This window comes from Capra hircus, chromosome 5, assembly GCF_001704415.2.
Source record: "Capra hircus breed San Clemente chromosome 5, ASM170441v1, whole genome shotgun sequence".
Lineage (NCBI taxonomy): Eukaryota > Metazoa > Chordata > Mammalia > Artiodactyla > Bovidae > Capra > Capra hircus.
This window is the reverse complement of record NC_030812.1, coordinates 6,619,237-6,644,135: the sequence shown is the minus strand read 5'-3', so window position 1 is coordinate 6,644,135 and position 24,899 is coordinate 6,619,237. Positions and strand designations below refer to the sequence as shown.

Below are 24,899 nucleotides of genomic sequence, written 5' to 3'. Positions count from 1 at the left end.
TAAAACCCCACTTCACCAGCATCTGGAGAAAATCCATGTATGCAATAGTTAGTCATATGACCTGGAAGACAGACGCAGCTAAGCCAGACTCAGCAAACATCCCACCAATAAAATGTCTTTTCTCCAGAGGGCAAGATTTGATTGGTTTTCCACTTCCACAAGGCTGAACCACCTTCAGTCAACAACATTCATTTCCCCAGACTTGACTCAGTGCGGGTCTTCCACTCTCACCAGATACCCAAGTTTCTGATCTGTTCCAATGTTTAATAGCTGCAAAATTCTGTAGTTATCCAATGCGTGTTCTGTCTTCAACTGTAAACAAATTCATCCCATGCACACTCCATAAAGCCAAATACCAAGCAACAACTGTGGTTTTAACTGTGGCAAACACTCAAGATACCAACCATCTTTTCCCTGACTCCTACCCTCCCCATCACTAAAAAGCAAACACAAACTCATATATTTCCCTTTGATCCTGATTCCCTTGATTTACTTGAGCTTCCCAGGCTCCAGCTCCTTCAACTCTGTGTATTCTAAATTACATTTCAATTTCTGGCCCATTCCATTTTGGGGACTCTGTAGATCAAGTCTTCCTCCGACTTGAATATGCACACTATTTAGTTCAGGCTGCTAAAACAAATACCATAGGCTGGAAGGCATATAAACAACAGAAATGTATTGCTCGCAGTTCTGAAGGCTGGGGAGTCCAGCATCCAGAAAGCTGCAGGTTCAGCATCTGGCGAGAACCTGCTTCCTAGAAGGCAGTCTTCCAGGTGTGTTCTTACCTGGCAGAAGGGGCAGGGAGCTCTCTGGGGTCTCTTTTATAAAGGGCACTAATCCTAATCATGAAGGCTCTCTCCCCATGATCCAATCACCTCTCAGAGACTCCACCTCCAAATACCATCACATTGAGGGTTAGGTTTCAACACATGTATTTTGAGAACATACCAGTCAGTTTACAGCTAATACAAACCACCTCAGAGGCTTGTGGAAAACGTAGATCTGGAATCAGCTGGTCCAGGGCAGTAACTCAGATTCCGCGTTTCTAACAAGCTCCCAGGTCACGCCTAGGCTGCGGGTCTTGCTAATTTGAACAACACATTTCTCTTCATCCCCCTTACTTTCCTGGACCGTAACATTCCTAATTGCTAGTTATCACTTGTTCTTCCAGTATGCATATTCCTCTTGATAAATATGAGGTACCCTGTCCCTTCTCACAAAATCATCAAGAATATCCTGATACAAAAAAAAAAAAAAAAGAATATCCTGATACAAACAGAAGGCCATGATTATGCAATACCTAGGCAGCTCTTCATGGAAAAAGTCAGCTCAGATATTTTAGGTCATGAAATCCTATTTTTAAAAAAAGCATCCCAATAATCATCTATATTCAGGAAAATATTAAATTACTCAAGGTTTTCCTGTAAGTTTCTAAGCTATAGAGCACTTGGACATCGGACATCACCGTATAGGAAACAGCTCAGTATTGTTAAGTCTGCTGCTGCTTCTAACAGCTGCACAGGTTATATTGTAATACGATAATGCCATGTATGAGCAAATCATATGCCTCCCTCACAATCCTCTAAGGGCTCTTTCCACGAACAGAAAAAATCAGCTCCTTTCAAAGGATTTAAGGGAGGGGAGTGTCAAACAATGTTTAACACCACAGTTAGCAGCTTAGACTGCCCTAAACCCTCTAAGCACACATAAATAAAGCTAGATTTCATTATGGGCTTGACAGCAATGTGTAGCCCTACATTTTTTATTTTATTTCAATCCCAGGAAAAAGCACAGAGGAAGAAAAGAGGTGCTTGTGGACTAAAAGAATGCTTCATAAAATATCATTCTAAGAGGTAAAGAAACAAAGAAAAGGGAATGCCAATGAGTCGAGAAATGCCCTCAACATATTTAGCACTTTCTCAAAAATATATGAAAATCTGATCTAACAGATTGCTCTCACTACATTTTAACTGAAGCCCCTCATTTGGGCCATAGTTTCAGCACTGGAAGTCTGGCGACAAAAAAAATGCCTATTTTCCAATGGTGATTTTTAAACCAATATATTCACTTTGCCCACAACTCCTCTTCAAGAAATTATGGATCTCTAGTCACACTCTTTCATGTCTCAGAACATTAGAGACTCCTCCAGGTAAACACAGCTTATCGTGGTTTGTCTCTTACCAGAGCACCTCTAATCCACTCAGAGAGAATCCAGCAGAGTCTCTAACTCCTGGGCTTTGTTTCCTGAAACAACCAATTCCACGGACATCAGTTTGCTTCCAGAAGAGTCCGATCAAATCACACTTCTGCAGAAAAACAGATACAAATGTTATGAACTTTAAGAATATGAGTTCATATTTACCACTCCACTGATAAGTGAAACAAAATCACAACAGACTCCAGAAATAATTGTGTCCAGGGCTCCGAAATCCTCGAACTTCATAGACAGTTAACTATTTGTCCTTTCTCTAACATATTATAGAATCTGCTATCTCCCTGGGCCATGCCTACAAGTCTTCAAGTTCTTTCCTGACACAAATTTCTCCTGCTGTTTTATAGGATTTTCTTTAGTTTTGAGAAGAATGGATGACATTTACTGTCCTTCTTCCGACTCCTCATGAACTTGCAACTTGTATTTAAATCACCATATATTTATCTGCATATGAAATAATTTCCAATTCCTGTTCACTCTTACTCATAGGTCATATTTCCCAAACCATTAGTCATGTTCCAGATGTTTCCAACAAAGAATACTGGAGAAGAATTACTCGTGATTACTATATGCGATTTAAACATTCCCTATTTCCAACTTAGTAGAAGTAAAACTGAATTTAATCAGAGGATACAGGATGTGTGTCTCAGGAATGGGTCCAATCATTGAGACCCATTAAATCATTGAGACCCATTAAATCATTGAGAACTATGATTTCCAAATATCAATAGATATTCAAAATTTTGATGGCAAGTTAAAAATTTTTTAGAATTAAAAATCGCAACAGGTATACACTGCTCTGAAGAGAATAAAGGCAAATGGCCTGATTTTAATTGGTTCCTGTGAGTTATATTATAATTGTAACTTTCTAAAGGGTTATTATCCCAAAAGGAAATTCCCACACTTCTAATCTAGAATTTGTAAGCATTTTTAATCACTGTTCTGGAAACTCTCATACTTAATATAAATAAATCATTCATGATTCCCTCTAAATACAATAAACACTGGAATTTTCTTTCTAAAAATGATAGCATTGCATTTATTTTTCTAGTAAGAGGGAACGGGGGAAAAACTGTACTGAAAGAAGTTATGAAATTGGATGACAGATTAGGTGGGGTAAATCTTACACTCCCTCCATGATTCTGTTCTTGTTTTTATAAATCAGAATCAAGGACGTAAGTGCCAGTCACACATTTCATCTGGGACCCCTCCTACTTATAACACTGCCACAATAGCAGAAGTTCACAATCACATTTCACATCACTGACAGCTTTGGAGATAATGCAAGGAAAGCGTCCAGCTCTTTCTTTAGATCTGGATTGCTTCTCTGATGTTAACAGCCATGTGTACCTAATTTTATTTTATTTTTTCTACAAAAGAGGTCAGTATAAATCAAACACTATGGCTGATGACAAATTCAGTCAAAATGTACCATTTATACATAATCATTTTTCTGGACATCATGATGTTTTCATCTCAAACTAGTCCTGCGTTTTCCAAAGCTGGCTACCATCCCCCATTGCTACCCTCCTCCTTCTACACAGAAATACTCTCTATTGTACGTTACCCCCTGAATCTCCCAACTCGGAAGCCATGAGTTTTCTCTAGATATATGGCAAGAATGATACTGGCAGCCAGAAGCCTGAGGCCCCATGCCTGTGTCCACTAAAGCAGCAGTAACAACCAATCCACTCTCTCCCACTTCATCATCGCTATTCTCCTCTGATGCTTCAGGTCAACCGAAGAACCCATCTTGATCTTGGCAGTGGGACTAAATGGGGCATCTTATTTGGAAGAGGAAGCATGGGTGCTTACTCCCGCCCTAGAACAGCTCCCTCTTTAATGCACAGAAGTAAGAGTTTCACAAGCACAATTTTGTTAACTAGGATAAATTGATTCAGAATAAATCCTATTCTTAAAAAAAAATCCACTAGAAATAGCAAGAAGACACACAATTAGAGACAATTTCTGCTTTGATCCATTTTAGAAATTACGGAGTCTAGTTTCCTCACATGACAGATGTGAAGCAGAGTCCCAACGAATAAACATGACTTGACAGTCACAAAGGGAGCTGAAAGCCAGAGGTAGAATTCAAGCTCTACCCGTTAGACATTTTACCACAAGGATAACAACTGGTTACATTAAACCGTCATTAACAACCGCTTCTAACCTTCCTGTGCAAGGCTTCTCTCGTTCAAATCTGGGCCATTTAGCAACCCAGAACTTCTTTGAAGCAGACAGAGGTTCAGCCTGAAGATCCCACAAAAGCACACAGGTGACCCACTTGTAGGTAGGAAGACCCTCCATGAAAGTAGAGCCTGTGCCAGAATTTTAACGTGGTTTTTGGTCTTTTCCCATAGCCTGGAAAAGACCCAAGAACTGTATGGCCTCTAGCTGAAACCTGAACCCAGAATCAATCTTTCTGAAAAACTTAAATGGGGCAGGGTGTACCAAGAATCCATCCAGAACAACAGAAAATGACTCCACGAGAACCACAGCCACTCCCACACTGGGGTACCTTTCTCCACTTCTCCCCCTGCCTTCAGAAACTTCCTCTGCAGCTGACCCCAGATGTTTAGAGATGTCCAGAGCAAAGGGCCCTGGCCATCTGCGCTCCAAGCCCATGGGCCCCTAGCATTGTGCACTGACTCCGTGCTAATCACCGCGCTTCTGTGAACGGAGAAGGGCAAACTACAATTTGAAACGGTTGCTGTTGTGTTTGTCTATTTCCTCTTTAATAGCCCCAGCATATAGCAGAATCCCTCGCAGCTTGTTGAAGAATTATTTTTTTAATGCCATGTTCTACTGAGAGCCATTGCTTTGACTGCATTTCTACTTGCTCTGTTGACATGTTTTTAAAGATCATCCCAGACAAATTTTGGAAATTATGAAAGAAGAAAGTGATTCCACTAAATTATTCTATGATGCTTCACAATATCCAGAAAGAAAGCAAGACCTATGAAAGCTAATTAGTCCCATGAGAGCATCTTATTTTTTTTCGTTTGTTCTTATTAGAATATAGTTTATTTACAGTGCCATGTTAGTTTCAGGTGGACAGCATAGCAACTTGGTTATACACACACACAGAATAGGTCCCTATTGGTTATTTATATTATAGTAGTGGGTATACGTATAAATCCCAACCTCCTAATTTACCCCTCCCCGTGAAAATATGTTAAGTGGCAAATTTATTTTGAATCAAACTCAGACACCTATAAGTCCTAAGCCTGTGAACACAGAATACACTCAAGCATAAAAGGAGAGAGGAAATACGCCCAAGGTTTTGCCTAAACAACCGTCACAGCCTGTGGTTATTTCCCTGTTACTGACATTCCCTATAATGAAGTACAGAGAAGGTCCTCGTATTGCAGTTTTGGTATAAGGAGCAAGCATTGCCACTTTCTCAGCTTCTCAAGAATGTCATCTAGTAATAACAAGAGTATTAGACTCAGAGGACAGCAAGCCAATCGTCTCATTTTACAGACTCATTTACAGATCCATAAATCCTCACAGAGCTCTTCTGCGCAAGCTTCCAAAGTTCTCCTGCAGCCTCTCTAATCCTCCCGAGTCTTCCTCTTTAGACGGTCCTCATCTCTGCACCAGAACATTTTCCCCCAGTTGGCTCTTCTCTTCTAAAGTTATTTAAATCTTCAGAATAAATTAACTCTTTCCCATAACCAGATCTACACCACCACTGCTCTCCAAAGCCTCCCAGGTAACTCACCCAATTTTGAAACTTCACTTCCAGCCTCCATCAGCTTGGATCAACCGATGCCCAATCAGCTGTCCTGCTGCTCAATGTCCTTATCTGCTGGCAGACCGTAAATATGGGAAAGTCCCATCAATACCAACAACAACAAAATTAGTTTAGTTAGAAGAAATGATTACACTCAACAAGGGAAGACTCCAAGAAGCTACAAAATGGAAAAAAAAAAAAAAGAGAGAGAGAGAGAGAGAGACAGCCTCTATTTTAAAATTCTTGAAATGGGTTTTGGTTGTCAATATATAGAAGAAGTAGCTGGCTGGGAGACATGACTTAATAAGTGCAAGGCAGACTCCTCTGTCTAAAAGTATCTCACCCATCTGCTGAAAATGCTTCATTTCATCATATCAACAGCACAATCCATGAGATTTATTTAAGTTATTAATAGAAAGCTTTACTGCTAACAAAATGCAAATGCTAAGAGGAGCAAATACTGCCTCCTACGAACTATACTTGACCCCTGATCTACCTAAGGGTTAGGGGTACAGATCACTGAAAATCCATATGCATGTCATCTTACAACCAGGTTCTGCATCTGTGGATTCAACTGATCGCATGTAGTACTGCAGTATGCATTTTTTAAAACTCTGCAGATAAGTGGACCCACAGAGTTCGAACCTATGCTGGTCAAGGGTCAACTGTATTTCTAATTTCACACAGATCAGATGGATCATCCGGCTCCTCTAATAATTAGCTGAGATCCAACACCTACAGAACTCCTTACAAAGTGAGGACTGACAGTCAAAGGTTTTGCATTACAGAGCATACTTAGGGAATAAGTCTGAAGTTTGGGAAAGGAAACACATGGAGATAAAAGAAAGTCAGAAGCACGACAAATCTCACTGTCTCAGAATGCTGACAAACCCTATCCTTCCTTCAAAAGCCGAATTTCCTTAATAAAGGAGAACAGGAACACCACTTTTACATTCTGCAGATTGTTCTGGCCGTTGAAACTTTTATAATCATTGGAGGCTTTTGAAAGTGAAACGGCACTTCAGTTACTCCCTCAACCTAAGCACATGGGTATCTTCAGAGAGAAAACGAGGGAGCTGAGAGAATGAAGGATACCGAGAAAGCAAGGCACGAGGAAAGTCAGTCATTAGTTAAAGGAGGTGTTTCTAGCACTTCACAAGCCTGCAGCAGCGGTTCTCAACCAGCGGCGATCCTGTCCCCCAGAAGACACCAGGCCCATCTGGAGACAGGTTTAGCTGTCACAACTGGGAGGGAAAGAACACCCTGGCGTCTAGCGGATAGGGTCAGGGGCGACGCTGGACATCTTACAATTCATAGGACAGCCCCCACAACAAACAGCCATCCAGCCCACGGACTGACCTAGGCACTATCACGGTGAGTGAGAGAAGTGAGACAGAGAAAAACAATTCCATGTGATATCACTTATATGTAGAATCTTAACATACAAATGAAGTTATTTATAAAACAGAAACAGACATAGAAATAAAACTTATGTTCCCCAAAGAGGAAACAGGAGGGGGAGGGTTAAATTAGGAGTTTAGGATTAACAAATACATACTACTATACATAAAACAGGTAAACCATATATACACACACATATAAAACAAAAATAAACAATTTATATATATATATATATGCATAAACTGAATAACTTTGCTACACACCAGAAACTAACTCTATATTGTAAATCAACGATACAGTTATCAATTTAAAATTCTGTTAATTAAAAAAAAAAAAAAGGATTATCCACCCTAGTCTAGAACACCACTGGTGCTGAGGTTGAGAAACCCTGGTCTAAACTCCTGTAAAACGTGAAAAACGATTGCAGAGACAATTAAACAAGGGTCTTTTTAGCAGGTACAAAAGGCTCACCAGGAAAGATTCCACTTTGCTTATGCTGATCTGCATAGCCCAGAGGCAGGCCACTGTTTTCCACAAACCTTTAACACAAATGTTGATAGTAATTGTGAAAGGGTCTAGCTGCTATCCTGCTGACCCAAGAATCAGCATGAGTCTAGCTGGCACCCAGATACGCAAAGTGATTCGGTGAGATGGAGCGTTTGCGGTTGGAGAGATACCAAAATCTTAAGCACTGCGTCTGTATGTAGAGATGAAACAAAAGTAGACATTATACCCTTGGGATTTTCAGTTCATCCTACGAAACATATGGAAGTTTAAATGAATCCAGATAACGATCATGATGAAAACAGCAACTAGCATCAGTGCAAAACTCCCTGTGTGCCAAATACATGCTGGATTCTTTACAGACACAATATTGTGTGGCTATTATAAACTTTATTTTACATTTCGGAAAACGTAGGCTCTGAGAGATAAGGTAATAATTAGAAAAATGTAGGAATCAAACCTAGGTATTCCTGACTCCAGAGTCTAGCTTTAACCACTGTACCATACCAACTTCCTAATGAATGAGAGTACTGGTCCAAAAGAAAGAGGCAAAGAACAACGTTCCTTCATTTATCCCTCAATTATCTGAGTGTCTCCTAGGAGCTAAGAATACTGTAATGAAGAGGACAGACAGATGCCTTGATCTCAACTAGCAGAACAGCAGGGATAGAAACCTCCAGGATGAAACTCGGGGGCTTAGCCGGAGTCTTTGATGATAAAGTCTGCAAGGATAAAGCAGAAACAGGAGCTTTCTATTTGTTCAAGAAACTCTGACCCCCTTTAACTAGGCCCAGGGCAAAGCACAGCCCAATCATGTACGGAGGCCTCTCCTCCCTTAAAACCCAAAATTAAACTTTGCTTCCCATACAAATAGAGCTCTTTCTCCCCATCAAAGACCATTTGATGACAAATTCCACACAATATATATATATACACACACACACACGTGTATGTGTGCATATATATATACATAATTTGTATATTACATAACATATATTTAATATATAATATATATAATTTATGTATGTGTATATACTTATGCATATTATATATGCATATAATTAATACATAATTATGTATGATATATTAATATATACATGTGTGTATTTATACATATTATAATATGTATATAATACATATAATATATACATATTATATATGTATATAATTATACATATACATAATTTGTATATATAATCTGTCCAACAAATGCCACTCACCAGGCTCCAGGACTGTAGCTCACCAGACTCCTCTGTCCATGGGATTCTTCAGGCAAGAATACTGGAGTGGGCAGCCATTCCCTGTTCCAGGGTATCTTCCCTACTCAGGGACTGAACCTGGGTCCTCTGCACTGCAGGCAGATTCTTTACCGCCTGAGCTGCCAGGGAAGCCCATATACATGCGGACTTGTCACTTTCTATCCATCCAGCTCTAGAAAAAACTAGGCCTATGGCTTCCTTACGTATATGAAGTTCTCAGATCCCAGACTGCCAGTCACAAAGATGACGAGAGGCATCAAAATACTATAAAATAATAAATGAAGCTTCAGGAGCAGCTGTCTGGTGAACCAGCTGCTGCCTGCACATGAAACCGTCTCATACATTATGAAGAACACGGGAGAGCAAGAAAATCCCCCGGATTAAGACACAAAAGGCTGTTATTTCAAGGCACAGCTTTATCACTTACTGGTTGTGACCCTGGGCAAGTAAATTAACCCTCCCAGAATGCCCATTCCCTCTCCTATTAAATGAGAATAATAGCTTCCCTGCCTACCTTACAAAAATGCAATAAATAAATAACACGTATGGAAGGGCACTGTAAACTGTCAGTGTTACCTGTGACACAGGCATCCAATTTTATCCTTCCCTAACTGTTAGAGGTGAGACATCGGTTAGAAATGCTTGGCTGCAAACACGTCACAACACCCTCATCCAAGTGCCCCGATCACCAAGTGTCACCAGCAGAAAGAAGCATGGTCGCAGAAATGGCAGAACCTGACGGAGGCGGTCTTTCCACGAGATGGCGCTAGAGCTTCCTCGCTTTCAGTTTTCATCTTCAGTATTTTGCTTACAGACACACCTTTGCTGGTGGCTTAGTCGGTAGAGAATCCGCCTGCCAAGGCAGGAGACAAGGGCTCGATCTCTGGGTGAGGAAGATCCCCTGGAGGAGGGCATGGCAACCCACTCCAGTATTCTTGCCTGGAGAATTCCTACGGGCAGAGAAGCCTGATGGGCTACAGCCCATGGGGGTTGCAAAGAGTCGGACATGACTGAGTGACTAAGCTTGACAACAGCAGAAGCAAAAAGTTGATTTATTTGTAGTCATGAACTTTTCAGGTTTCATACTTGAGCACACTTCTCACAGGTAGATTGCACAACATCTCCCTTCTCTCACCCCAGTATGTAGGAAGGATTCTACAACCTGAAACAGGGTAAGGATCACATTCCTCTTCTCCCCATCTGGGCTACCACAAGGCAAGTTTAGCTAAGGAGAACAAAAGACTAATAAAAGTGTGGATGAAAGAGTTAGCTGACGTTTATTAACACAGCACAGAAATACTCTAAGTGAATGCCACACATACAATGTGATGAAGATAACACTCATGTAGCTAAGGGCAAAGACTTAGAGTCCTAGTATATCTGATTGGGGAACTATCCAAATATCATCGTCCTTCACGGTGACATTTGCCCTCTTCCAGTGCAAGCTCAAGATGTCTATGACAGTGTCTGAAGGAAACTTTTCCACTTATGCAGCAATGATTAATAGTGTGGGCTCTGGATCAAACTATCCAGATTCCTATGCGCATTAGACCATGTCATCTTGAACAAGTACCTGGGTGACCTTGGACGAGCCACTTAACTGTCTCACTCTCAGTTGGCTTCCGTGTAAAATGAAGACAGTAATAGTACCTACTCCCTATGGCCATTGTGGAGAAATGAGATAACCCAAGTCAACCATGTGACTGGATGCCTGACATTATACTACACATTCAGGAAATGTTAGCAGCTACTTATCACAATTGAATGAGAGAGATGCGAGGGATTACTAAATTCCAAATAGGTAAATGATTTGAAAGAACTCCTAATCCCGCACCACCCCCCACAACCTTCACAGGTCCACTTTAATTGCTAAGCAAAGATAATAAACAGTGAGCACCTGAGGGTAAATTTTCAAAAAGCAAGACATATAAACATACCTGCAGCAACATCTTCGGTGTAAGAGTGACCAGTCCACACAGAAACCAATCTACAGCAAGGGGGCACTCAAGGGAAAGCTGGGAGCAGAGGCCTGAGGTCCCAGTGGCCTTCACACTAATGCAGAAAAGGCCTGAAAGGAGAGGACGGAGGGCCAAGGAAAAGCTGGGGCTGCTGACAAAGAAGCAGGCCACTCAGGACCAACCAGGTGAGAAACAGACGGCGTGACCACAGGGGAAATTCCTCTGGGATTCGAGGTGGCGTACTGAAGAGAGGAGAACTGACAAGAAAACCAGGAACGTCACGAAAGATCAGACAGACTTGCTAAAGGTTTAAAGAAGTCTTAATGACCTTCCTTAATGCCAGAGGATTAAAACATGCTGGAGATGAAAATGGAAGCCACAGGCTGGGCCCCAGCCCCTACTATCCTGCCCTCCCCCACCAGATGTGGCTCATCACCCTCCAGTGGCGCAAGCCAGCTAGTTCTGCTGCAGCTCAAGAATGGGTTCCAACATGACCCGCTGTATCAGGAACCAATTTAAGCAAAGCAGATCTTGCATTGGTTTAGGTGCGATGTCATCTTTGGGGAAGACCAGATGAACAAAGAGAACACAGCTGGCTGATCCAAGCCAGGTAGGTATTCAAAGATCCAGGCAGGCCCCATACTTGAGCATCTATCAGCCCCCTTTGCTGTATTATGAGCCTCACCACCAAGGCTGCTGTTAATTTTCACTCCTATCTCAGATAACCCTCCGGGCACCATTTTGCAATAATTCACAGGCTACAGCCCTTCTGACAGCCGCTTCTACAGGTAAACCTCAGATTCTTTTCAAGCTAATGTACCACATTTGATGTGGTATTTCTATATTTCCTAACACTTAACTGATGTACAACTGTGCTTTCATGTTTATTAGGTTTCTATCTTTTTCCTCAAAAGTCACTTAGGAAGTTTCGAATCAGTTCAGTTCAATTCAGTGGCTCAGTTGCGTGTGACTCTTTGCGACCCCATGGACTGCAGCACGCCAGGCGTCCCTGTCTATCTCCAACTCCCGGAGTTTATTCAAACTCACGCCCACTGAGTTGGTGATGCCATCCAACCTCTCATCCTCTGCCGTCCCCTTCTCCTCCTGCCTTCAATCTTGCCCAGCATCAGGGTCTTTTCCAATGAGTCAGTTCTTCACATCAGGTGGCCAAAGTATTGGAGTTTCAGCTTCAGCATCAGTCCTTACAATGAATATTCAGGATTGATTTCCTATAGGATGGACTGGTTGGATCTCCTTACTGTCCAAGGGACTCTCAAGAGTCTTCTCCAACACCACAGCTCAAAAGCATCAATTCTTCCACGCTCAGCTTTCTTTATAGTCCAACTCTCACATCCATACATGACCACTGGAAAAACCATAGCTTTGACTAGATGGACCTTTGTTGGCAAAGTAATGTCTTTGGCTTTTTAATATGCTGTCTAGGTTGGTAATAACTTTTCTTTCAAGGAGCAAGCATCTTTTAAATTCATGGCTGCGATCACCATCTGCAGTGATTTTGGAGCCCGGAAAAATAAAGTCTGACACTGTTTCCACTGTTTCCCCATCTATTTCCCATGAAGTGATGGGACCAGATGCTATGATCTTCATTTTCTGAATGTTAAGTTTTAAGCCAACTTTTTCCCTCTCCTCTTTCACTTTCATCAAAGGCTCCTTAGTTCTAGGCTTTCTGCCATAAGGGTGGTGTCATCTGCATATCTGAGGTTATTGATATTTCTCCCAGCAATCTTGATTCCAGCTTGTGCTTCATCCAGCCCAGCATTTCTCTTTCTACATATAAGTTAAATAAGCAGGGTGACAATATACAGCCTTGACGTATCCCTTTTTCCTGTTTGGAACCAGTCTGTTGTTCCATGTCCAGTTCTAACTGTTGCTTCCTGACCTGCATACAGATTTCTCAAGAGGCAGGTCAGATGGTCTGGTATTCCTGTCTCTTTCAGAATTTTCCATAGTTTGTTGTGATCCACACAAAGGCTTTGGTATAGTCAATAAAACAGAAGTAGATATCTTGCTGGAACTCTCTTGCTTTTTTGATGATCCAGTAGATGTAGGCAATTTGATCTCTGCTTCCTCCGCCTTTTCTAAAATCAGCTTGAACATTCAGGTATGACCTAAATCAAATCCCTTATGATTATACAGCTTTTGAATGTGTCGCTCCAATCCCCTTTACCCCATAAGTGGCTCTTCATTGTAAAATTCTGCAACAATGATTTTTAGCCATGCGTATGTCACGTTATAGCAGACCTGACTGTATCCTGCAGTGACCACATGATTTTGGTATTTTACATAACCGTGTAAAAGTGTTCCCATTGGCTGGAGTGCCACTCTGCATCTGAGGTTTATGCTCACTCTTTCTAATTAAACCCTACTGTCCCTTAAAGTTGAGCTCTTCCAGCAAGCTTTCCATGGCTGGCCAGCCCACCTACTTACATGCTCTTTCTCTGAGCTCCCATGGCACTTTCCATGGACACTTCTATCAGTACACTTGGCATGAAGTACAGAAATGACACCTTTCCAGATATCTCCACCACTGACTTCAACTTCAAAAGCATGTACCCACCGTATACACTTGGGCATCTTCAACATGGCACAGCATAGGCACCTAAGAACTGTTAGCTGAGGTAAATGGAACAAAACAAAGCCACTTTTAAGTTTTACAACCCACTCGGTATCTCATAACTCAACATCTACACAGAATTTCAGGAAAGAAAGAAAAACTAGAAGAAACAAGGAGCACTCAAAACAAGCTGAGTGTGTTCAAAGCTGCCAGATCAATAAAAAGGGTGTAAAATTTAGGAGACTCAATAGGAAAAATTCACACCAAGGGAGACACTGAAGAATACTATATTTATATGTTGAGGAAAAGTATCTGAAAACATTGGGGAAATGTGTTTATAAGTAAATCATGAGCTTCATGTGTTAAGAAAGGATGAGACTAGCAGATACTAGCGACCTTTTACCAAAAATGTCGTAATAGTGGCAGCTAGATACTGTTTTCCCCTAAGCGTCCTCTTATCATTTAAGTAAAATTTTCCATATATGTTATGGGAAGGGCATTTCTGGAAAGGTTTATTAACTTGGAGATGAGCTATATTTAAGCCAATTAAAGGGCACATGTCAAGGTCTTCCCTGAATAGAGAGTGAAGTGAGCTATAATAAAAAAGTTCCTCTTAGTTTAGGCAACATTTATAATGAGACAGACTGATGACAAAGCTTTATCACGGATTATGAATCCATATATATAGCAAAGCACTCAGAGAAGAGCCTACCCTAGTGACTTTAAAGGATTTTTGTTGATAGGAGAACTGGAGTCAAACTTCACCAAATGAAAATGACCCCTTATATTGCTTTTAAAGCTGCACACATGTAGGCTATGCAGCAATTGTCCTTGAACTTGAGATTCACTCACTGCTCTAATGCAAACAGGAATAAGACAATGTGGAAGCTGCTTAAATGCACTTCAAGCCTTTCATTTAATTGCTAAATGAAAGAAAAAGTTTCCTCAAATTGGTAAGAAGTGAAACAGGAAAAAGCAGGACAGAAAGCATTTCAAAGCAATGTTATAAACAAAAGGAGAAACTCCATTCACAAAACAAAGTTCAAACAAAGAAAGAAAGCACTCCAAAGAAATAACAAGTAAATAAATAACATGAAAGAGTAAAAAAAAAAAAAAAAAAACCCAGACTCTGATAAACAAGCTTTATTTATGAAACCTATTTAAGATGAGACACTTTTAAAAAGGCTGCCAGAGGCTACCATTGGACTAGTAACCCCAAGGGTGATTTAAATTAACTTATATGATGACTAACCATGATAAAAGAATGAGATATGTCCAAGGGGACCAAAATTCTCCTTGGATATGGATCAGGGAGGGCAGAGTAGATGAAAAATGCCACAATAAAGTGACTACAGAAACTGCTGACATTTCTTTTAATTTGTACATGCCACACAAAGCAATCTTCAATGGCTATGCAGATCTTTAACAAAAACCCTAATCAATTCCTACTTCTGTTATTCTCTGATGCCATATAATTCAGTGTTGTTCATTTTTAATGACTTCCAATAGCACTTTAGTACTTTTCCCATGCCAGGTACTGTTTTAAGTGCTCTATGTATATAAACTTGGGGCCTTCCCAGGTAGCATAGTGGTGAAGAATTCACCTGCCAATGCAGGAGACTCCAGAGACATGGTTCGAATCCTGGGTTGGGAAGATCCCCTGGAACAGGATATGGCAACCCACTCCAGTATTCTTACCTGGAAAAATCCCATGGACAGAAGAGCCTGGTGGGCTATATATAGTTCATGGGGTTGCAAAGAGAGGACATGACTGAGCACAACCATGCATTCATGCATGTATATAAATTTATTTAATTCTCACAGAAAGTGGTTATTACCGTTCCCATTTTACACGAGACACAAGATTAAGTGACTTAACAAAGTTACATGGAGCCAGATTTGAACCCAAACAATCCAGATCTAAAGAGTGTGGGATTAACATACACATTGCTGTTCAGTCGCAAAGTCATGTCTGACTCTGTGAACCCATGAACTGCAGCACGCCAGGCTTCCCTGTCCTTCACTATCTCCCTGAGTTCCCCCAAACTCATGTCCATTGAGTCGGTGATGCCATCCAATACCTTCTCAATCCTCTGTCGTCCCCTTCTCCTCCTGCCCACAATCTTTCCCAGCATAGGGGTCTTTTCCAATCAGTCAGCTCTTCACATCAGGTGGCCAACATATACACAGTTCTATATATAAAATGGGTAAGCAAGGACCTACTCACTGTACAGAACATGGAACTACATTCAATATCTTATAATAACCCATAATGGAAAAGAATCTAAATAAGTGTATATATATATATAATATAACTGAATAATTTTGCTGTACACTTGAAACTAACACAACATGGTTAATTAACTATACTGCAATTAAAAAATCTTAAAACCTATACCACCAGTGACTATAACAATAAATATATTCTGTTTAACTGTATTCCCCCTCAAAAGAATTATACTCAATCTATTTGCAAAGTGCTATATCAGACCAAGAGATTTGGGTGGTTTTTAATGTGAATCCCTATAGTTGTGTATGGTTCAAGGGGAGACTGTGTAGCCACCGTGGCGCTTGCAGTGACCCAGCCATAACCTGGGGACTGGAGCCAAGAGACTCACCCCGATTTGCTGGAAGCTGACAGAGTGTCATTCACCCAGCTGAGAAGAGAACACACACACAGCTACCAGGATGAGCTCCAAAATGGAAAACAGTGTGTTTTAAATTATCATTTCTCTAGCGACAACACTTTTTCCTCTGTTTGAAATTGCTAACAACAGTTCCCTCTTTTGCCTCTGAGAAATTTAAATAACAATTTGTCAATAGCCAAAGAGTTAGCCAGGCCACACACCTCCTCACCTTAACCACCTGCCTCCTCCAGCACTCTTTCTGGCAAACAGCTCTTGGGAAACATGGATGGCAAGACTGTTCCCAGTTGGCCCAAGGATCCAGAGAGGGAGGGGAGAAAGCCCGGGGCCCTGAATAAATGTGCCTTATGGATTTCTTCACAGATTCCAAGAAGAGCTCTTTGGATGCTTCATGGTGTTAAAGATGTAATGCCAGAAAAAGAAAGGACAGATTGCTTGAGTAGTAAGGTATAGAGTCATAAGGACTGACTTGGAAACCCAGGGGTGAGAGCCAAACACCCGTATCCAAAAGCACAGAAGGATTTTTTATATCCCAGATGATAAATCAATAACATCAACAGCTGAAGGTCTCACTGCCTCCCAGAAATGATTCCTGATTCACCAAGGTTGCTGTGCATGTGTGCATGCTCAGTTGCTTCAGTCGTGTCCGACTCTTTACTCCTATGAACTGTAGCCCTCCAGGCTCCTCTGTCCATGGGATTCTGCAGGCAAGAGTGCTGGAGTGGGTCACCATGCCCTCCTCCAGGGGATCTTCGAACTTGCGTCTGCCTTCATCTCCTGCATTGCAGGCAGATTATTTACCCACTGAGCCACCTGGGAAGCCCAAGGTTACTGTAGATGCCCTCGAAGAACCACGCAGTCACTCTTATCCTGGTACCTTTCACAGTCCTGTGATCAGCAGGTGCCTGTTGACTTGGCCCCCACGTGAGGTCCGTTAAGCACAGACACTGTGTCTTATCACATGTATACGCCATGTCTGTACTACACCCGGCACATAACAGACACCCGTAATTTTTTTTGAATGAATGAATGATACAGGCCAAACCAGCTGTCAGATTCTAAACCCTAACTCATCTTGAGAGCCAGAGATAGCATGTCAGAATTCAGGATCACCTAAAGGCAATTTGAAACTAGAACAAATATTTCATTAAATGGGAAAAGAAAAAGGTGGGTGTTTGCCCCATGGTGGTACTTATAGGACATAAAAGGATGCTTAGTGATAGGGAAAAATGGAAAACACGGCCAGGAACAAAAAGGTGAAACTGACAAGGACAATTCTGATGTGTCAGTCCACATTAATGGGTTAGGATCCAAAGAGAGTACATATAACTGGTAATCGAGTGAGGGTCTGCCTCACTTTATTTCTACTTTATATTCTGCCGTACCTATTTGCCTACAGTTTATTTCATGGCCTGCTTACTTTACAGTGAGCACCTATTTGGAAACCATTAAAATCCACATTCAACCGAGTTTGGGTACATCCTAGAGAATTAGGGGGAGAGAAAAAAGCAGAAAGCTCAGGCAATATTTTTATAGATGAAAAATTTTATTATCTCAAATGCCCTTCCTCAAAAACCCACTTATGGTATTTTATCATTTTTAATTTGTTTTTACTTTCTAAGAGTGAAACCAAAGGGTTCTCAGAGTTCTTTAACTGACCAATAGCAAAATAATTTCAATCATATATATTAAAGTTTTTATAGGCACAAAATGTAGAACCTTCAAAGGACAGGGAGAGAAATGAAAAAAACAAAGACAAAAAAGCATTTACTTACTGCACAGCACACAACAGTAGTTAACACAACATCCAACAAGACTTGCGTTTTGTTGTCGTGTATCAGAGTCTGAAATGACTGGTCAAGCCACGTGAACCTATATCCATTTTAATCCTGTGAATCAAGAACTGTCATTCATGATGTAGCAGTGCTGAGAGAGCGCTCCATATACATCACTGCCCACCAGCACCAGTAACAGACACACAGGCGTGGAAACAAACAATAAAAAGTAAGATGTTCCTCTAAGTCACTGGAACATTAAAAACAAGCAGAAGCAAGAGCATTTCAGAGGAACGCATTTATTCCTACAGATATGCATTAATTCAATTAGCCAGTGTGTCTTAAAGTGCTGGCATGCATGTATTGGGTTCTGGGGATATGAAATAAACACTGTCAGTGTGCATGGTTCATAATTTACTGTAGGAGGGAAATCTATGGAAAATAAATTGAATACAGCTATAACAAACATATATGCATACATATATACATATATGTATTCCTATGGTGAGCAGATTCCTGATTACGTCCAAGGGATCCAGGGAATGGAAGATAAAGGCTTCTAAAAGATTATGAAGCAAAGCCTCCATTGCTAGGAACTGGGCCCTCTGACACACTGCTAGTGGGACAATATTGGGTTGGCCAAACAGCCCGTAACATCTTACAGGAAAACTCTTTGATCAACCCTACATGTTGCTAAGATGATGGTGTTACACAATTTAGAATTATGCAGCAAATCTCTTAAAAACATTCATACCCTTTGACTTAGTAATTATGTATCTGGAAAGATAGCCTAAAGAACAATCTAAAACTAGGGAAATGTTTATCCACAGAGATGTTAATCACAGCAATTTTATGGGAGCAAATATTTGGCAAAAAACCTTCCAACAACAGAGAGATGCCCGAATAAACAATAGTGTATTTATTCAATTAACTCATAAAATCATTGTTAAGTATAATTTTAATAACACAGAACAAGTTTCCTTTGTAATAAGTGGAAAAAAGCAAGATACAAAATTGTTATTTGATGTGATCACCACTACTAACTGTATATTAAAAAGTGAGAATTGAGGACTTCCGTGCTGGTCCAGTGGTTAAGAATCCGCCTTGCAATGCAGGGGATACAGGTTCAGTCCCTGGTATGGGAATCGAAATCCCACATGCCACGGAGCACCTCAAGTCCACGCTGTAACTATTGAGCCCCCATGCTCTGGAGCCCCCAGGCCACAGCTAGAAAGCACTGTAGCAAAAAACCCTTCACAACACAATGAAGACCCTGAGTGCAGCAGTTAAGACTCCACACAGCCAAATATTTTTAAAAAGTGAGAATCAGTATACATAAAAATGCCAGGAGCACTTAATTTTACGTTACAGTTAAACGGGTAGTTTTCCCCTTAATTTTGTACTTACCAGACTTTCTATAATGTGTATTTTATTATTGCCAAATCAAATAATAATTTTTAAAAACACTATTTTGGTTTCTTTATACCACTCCAAGATGGAGAAATACCTTTTATATCCTCTTCTGAAAACTCTGGGCAAAACACAAAATGCAGCCACTTGAAAACTCTGAGAAATAAACAGGAGCAGGTGATTTAGGGAGGGAAGCGAAACCCTAAAGAACCAGCTCAATGGTGGTTTCCAGATCTTACCCCTCTTCTTCACATTCCTGATTTGACTCAAGGCTGACCCTGACTCCCAGAACTACATGGGAGGTACAAATGGCAACAACAGCAAGGACCTCCATCAGAAAGTCCTCTCTCTTCAGAGAGCTTGGGAAAGGTACTCCTGCAAACAGGAGGGTGCGCAGGGAATCCGTCCTTTTTTCCCTGTCCTACCCAGAAGCCAGCTGCAGCCCCAGCCATGCAGTTCTGCCACAGCTATGACTCAAGCATTAAGATCTAGAGAGAAAACCCATCACTTGACTCAAAGGAACTGAGCAAATGAACCCGAGTGGTCTGAAGAATGTGACGGTGTCAGCATTTCTCTGTCTCGGTCTTCCCCCAGACCTCCCACTCCACTCAACCCCCACTGCTCGATTCCCTAGGGCAGCCCAAATGGGCAGAACTATGCCACAGCAAGGGAAGCAAACTGAAACACTAGCCTTTTTTCTCCCCAACAGATACAGGAAAACAGACCCCTGTGAGTCAGAGAGTCCTGGGGGAAACCCAGTGAGGACAGATCTGGAGAAGGGGGTCCTCTAATGCTGTGTCTAAACCAACACAAGCGCCAGTGCCTTCCAACTGTGCACTCTGTGACACAGACATGAAGAAACTCAACAGAAGCTTCGAGAAGTAAGCCGTGATCTAAACCCTCACCCGTGTCTGAAATGAAACCCAGAGTGAGGAATGCATGAAGCGGACCCAAAGCAGCAGAGCAAAGGGCTGGAAAACAGGGCTGACACCGGGAAAGCCACCCACCGAAACGGCACAAACCTAAGTGGGCCGACTGCCTGCCCGAACAAAGAAACGAAGTCAGCGTTCTCGAGGGACCTTTAACAAGACTCAGAGTCTCAGAAAACAATACTCAAAAAGTCCAGGATACAGTCCAAACTCATTCAACATACAAAACACTAGGAAATTCGGACCCATTCACAAGGAAAACACACAATAGAGACCAGTCTAAGATGATCTTAAAATGAACGAAGATTCTTTTAAAAGCAATTATAACTGTGGTAAACATGAACAACACACTCCTGAAATGAAAGGGAAAGGTCTCCATAGACATCAAGCAATCATAAAAAAGAAAGAGTAAGTACTAAATTTTTCCCATTTTTATTCTGACGCAAGTGCAAAAGGTTAGAAATGTGTAAAGCATTCACACTAAAATTTTGAAATCTAAAAACTCAGCGGATTGTCTCACTAGCAACACAGAGATGAAAGGGAAAATGTCAGTGGACCTGAAGATAAATCAACAGAAATTAACCAGTCTGAAGAAGACTGATTTTTTTTTTTTTTTTTTTTTAAGGAACAGAATTTCAAGGACATGTGAGACAAAACTCAAAAGGTTACCCATGTGTGTTACTGGATTCCTGGAAGGGGAGGAGAATGATCAGGGTGCAGAAAAAATATATGAAGGAATAATGGTAGACAGAACCCTAAACCTGGCGCAACACTAATTTACAGATTCGTTAAGCCAAATGAACCTCAAAAGAGATAAACTCAAAATCATATCCAGACACATGGTAAGCAAATGGCTGAAAGCAATCAGAGGGAAAAAAGACCATTAAACACGGGTAAGCATCCAAATGACTGTGGATTTCTCATGAGAAACCACGGAGGGCAGAAGACAGTGGAACACTGTTAGAGTACTAAAGGAAAAGAATTAATCAGCCCATGTCTACAGATTCAGTGAGCATACACTTCAGGAATGAAATCAAAATTAAGACATTCTCAGACAAAGAAATCTGTCGCCAGCAGACTAACAATAAAAGAAATGCTTAAGGGAAGTCCTTCATGTCAAAGGGAAATACCAGGAACGAAGAAGGACCAAGAGAAATAATAAATAACAGGGTAAATAGATTATTTTTCTTCTCAAAGCTTTTAAAAATATGTATGATACATAAAGCAAAAACTCTAGCACTGTGTAGGTAGGAAGGATAAAGACGTGTAAAGTAGACTGCAAAAGTCAGTTATGTACACTGTAATTTTTTAAAACCCTATGAATAAAATAGAGTCAAAAAAGCAATTAACAACATACTAAAATTTCAAATCATACCAAAAAAAAAAAAACAGGAAGAGATACCAGAGAAGGGAAAAAAAAAAACCAGAAAATAATACAATGGTACACCTAAATCCAACTATATCAGTAATTATGTTAAGTGAAAATGGTTTAAACACACACACTAAAGGATTAAGTGTGAGGAAATGCAACAAGAATACCAAAGACCCAAAGTATATTTTGTCTACCAAAACTCACATTAAATACAAAGATACAGGTGAGTTAAAAGTCAAAAGAAATAAAAACATTATGCAAATTTAAATCAAAAGAAAGCTTGAGTAGCTATATTAATATTAGGCAAAGAAGGTATCAGAACCAAAAAAATAAGGATTAAAAAGGAACATTTCATGATGACAAAAGCATCAATTCAACAAGGAGACATTAAAAAAAAAACTGTTGATTATTCATCTAACAACAGAATATCAAAATACATAAAGCAAAAGCTGACAGAACAGAAAAGAGGAATAAATATATCCACAAATATACTGGGAGACCTCAATACTTCTCAGAAACTTATGAAAAAAGTATATGGAAAAATTGATAAAAAAAAAAGGCAGAAGTAAACAATACTACCAACCAATTTGACTTGACATTTTTAATATACTCCAACATCCAGTGAAGATGAACATTCATCTTGGGCCACAAAATAAACAAATTAAAAAGAAATTAAATGCTACAAAGTATGTTTTCTGACCACAGCAGAACTAAACTAAAAACAATAACAGAAAGATAACTGGAAAATGCCCAAATATTTGGAAATTAAACAACACATTTCTAAATAATCCTCAGGTCAAAAAGGGAAGTCTCCAGGGAAATTAGAATATATTTTGAATAAAATGAAATTACAGTACATCAAAATCTGTTGGATTCCGCCAAAGTTCATTGAGGGTAAATGGTATCATTAAAAGCTTATATAAGAAAGTTCAAAATCATTAATATAAGCTTCCACCTTGGGCTTCCCTGGTGGCTCAGACAGTAAGGAATCTGCCTGCAGTGCAGGAGACCTGGGTTCAAAACCTGGCACATTACATCAAAAACAAGCAGAAAAAAAGTGAAACAATAAACGCAAGAGAAAAAATTAATGAAGCTGACTTCACACACACACACACACAAAATATCAATGAAACAAAAAGCCAACTCTCTGAAAAGACCAATAAAGTTGATTTTTATCAGATTTGATCTTTCTCATCAGACCGAGATATAAATCTCTATGCAGATTTACAAAGAATGAAAGAAAGATACGATTACCAATAACAGGAATGAAAGAGACAGTATCACTACAAGCCCTGCAAACATTAAGAGGATAATAAGGGACACTGAACAGCATTAATACAACAACTTATAAAACAGATAATTCCTTGAAAGACACAAAATATCAAACTGAAACAAACAGATGACCTGAATAGGCCTACAACTAATACCAGAGAGTAATTATCCTCCAATTAAAATAAATAATTTTTAAATTAAATTTACAATTAAAATCCTTCCAACAAAGGTAACTGGAGGCTCAGATGGTTTCACTTAGAAATTCTACCAAGTACTCAAGGAAGACATTGTATCAGTTTCACAGTAGCTCTCCCAGAAAATGGAAGAGGAAAGAACACATTCAAACTCATTTTGAGTCTAGCATTACACTGAGACTAAACCCAGACAGACATCAAGTATAAATATCTTCATGAATATAGATTCAAAAATCCACAAGAAAATACCAGCATATCATATATATGTATGTATACACAAACATAGCTTTCCAGGTGGCACAGTGGTAAAGAATCCACCTGCCAATGCAGGAGACGCCAGAGATGCAGGTTCAATCTCTGGGTCGGGCAGATCCCCTGGAGGAGGACACGGCAACCCACTTCAGTGTTCATGCCTGGGAAATTCCACGGACAGAAGAACCTGGCGGGCTGTAGTCCATGGAGTCAGAGAGTTGGACACGACTGAGTGACTCAGCACACATGTACACACAGCATATGCAAATATGTATTAATTCATACATACCATATACAAACATATCATTTTATAGTTAACTGAGGTTCATTCCAATAATACAAGCCTACTTTAACATTCTAAAAATAAATGTAATTCACCCTAGTAAGAGACTAGTGAAAAAAATCTGATTATATTAGTAGATGCAGAAAAAGGCACATAACAAAATTCAACACCCATGCATAATTTTTTAAAAGTTATGTCAACAGCAGAAAGAGAATCTTAACCTAGTAAAGGATATCTACAAAAATATCCCTAGAGCTAACATCAAACTTGATAACACTCTGGATGCTTTCCTCTAAAATCGGGGGGAAACATAACGCTATCTGCTCTCACCATTTCTTTCTAACATCTCTAAGTTCTAACAGGTACAATAAGATGGAAAAGGAAAAGGCAACAGATTGAAGAGGAGCAGGAAACTGTTCTTATCTGTAGACAAGATGATTGCCTGAATTAAAAATATATATATATATCAAGAAATACTCATAGTGAAGTCACTCAGTCATGTCCGTCTCTCTGACCCCATGGGACTGTAGTCTGTCAGGCTCCTCCATCCGTGGGATTTTCCAGGCAAGAGTACTGGAGTGGGCTACCATTTCCTTCTCCAGGAGATCTTCCTAACCCAGGGACTGAACCCAGGTCTCCCCCATTGCAGGCAGACGCTTTACCATCTGAGCCTCCAGGGAAGCCCATACTCATAAGCAGTTCCTAAAACTAGTAAATAAAATTTACTATGACCATAGGAAACAAGTAGAAATGCAAAAATTAGTATTTCTATAAGTAATAATAAGCAATTAAGATATAAAAAATGTTTCAAACTACCATTTATAACAGCACTCTCTAAAATATTTAGATGATTAATACTTTAAAAATATCCAGTACCTGTATGCTGAAAATTTACAAAACATTGATATAAGAGAAATAAAAAATAAAGGGAGGGCTACATCATGTGCATAGATTGAAACATTCAATACTAAGATGTCAATTACCACAAATTGATATACAGAAATTGTATTACAGAATCAATACAACTTCTTTACAAATGCCTAGGAAAAATTTTTGCACCAATCAAACAAGCAGATTTTAAAATTCATATGGGAAGGCAAAGGAACCAGAAACCCAAAGCAA

At 40.1% G+C, this 24,899-nt stretch overlaps 1 long non-coding RNA gene across 1 annotated transcript in view; it reads right to left on the bottom strand.

The window, feature by feature from the left end:
- The window catches only part of LOC108636125, a 70,810-nt gene continuing 48,098 nt past the window's right edge, over positions 2,188-24,899 (bottom strand). The window contains exons 2-3 of the long non-coding RNA XR_001918149.1: positions 5,937-6,020; positions 2,188-2,306 (exon numbers count right to left, since the gene is read on the bottom strand). This is a non-coding gene — a long non-coding RNA (uncharacterized LOC108636125). The remainder of the gene's footprint in view (positions 2,307-5,936; positions 6,021-24,899) is intronic.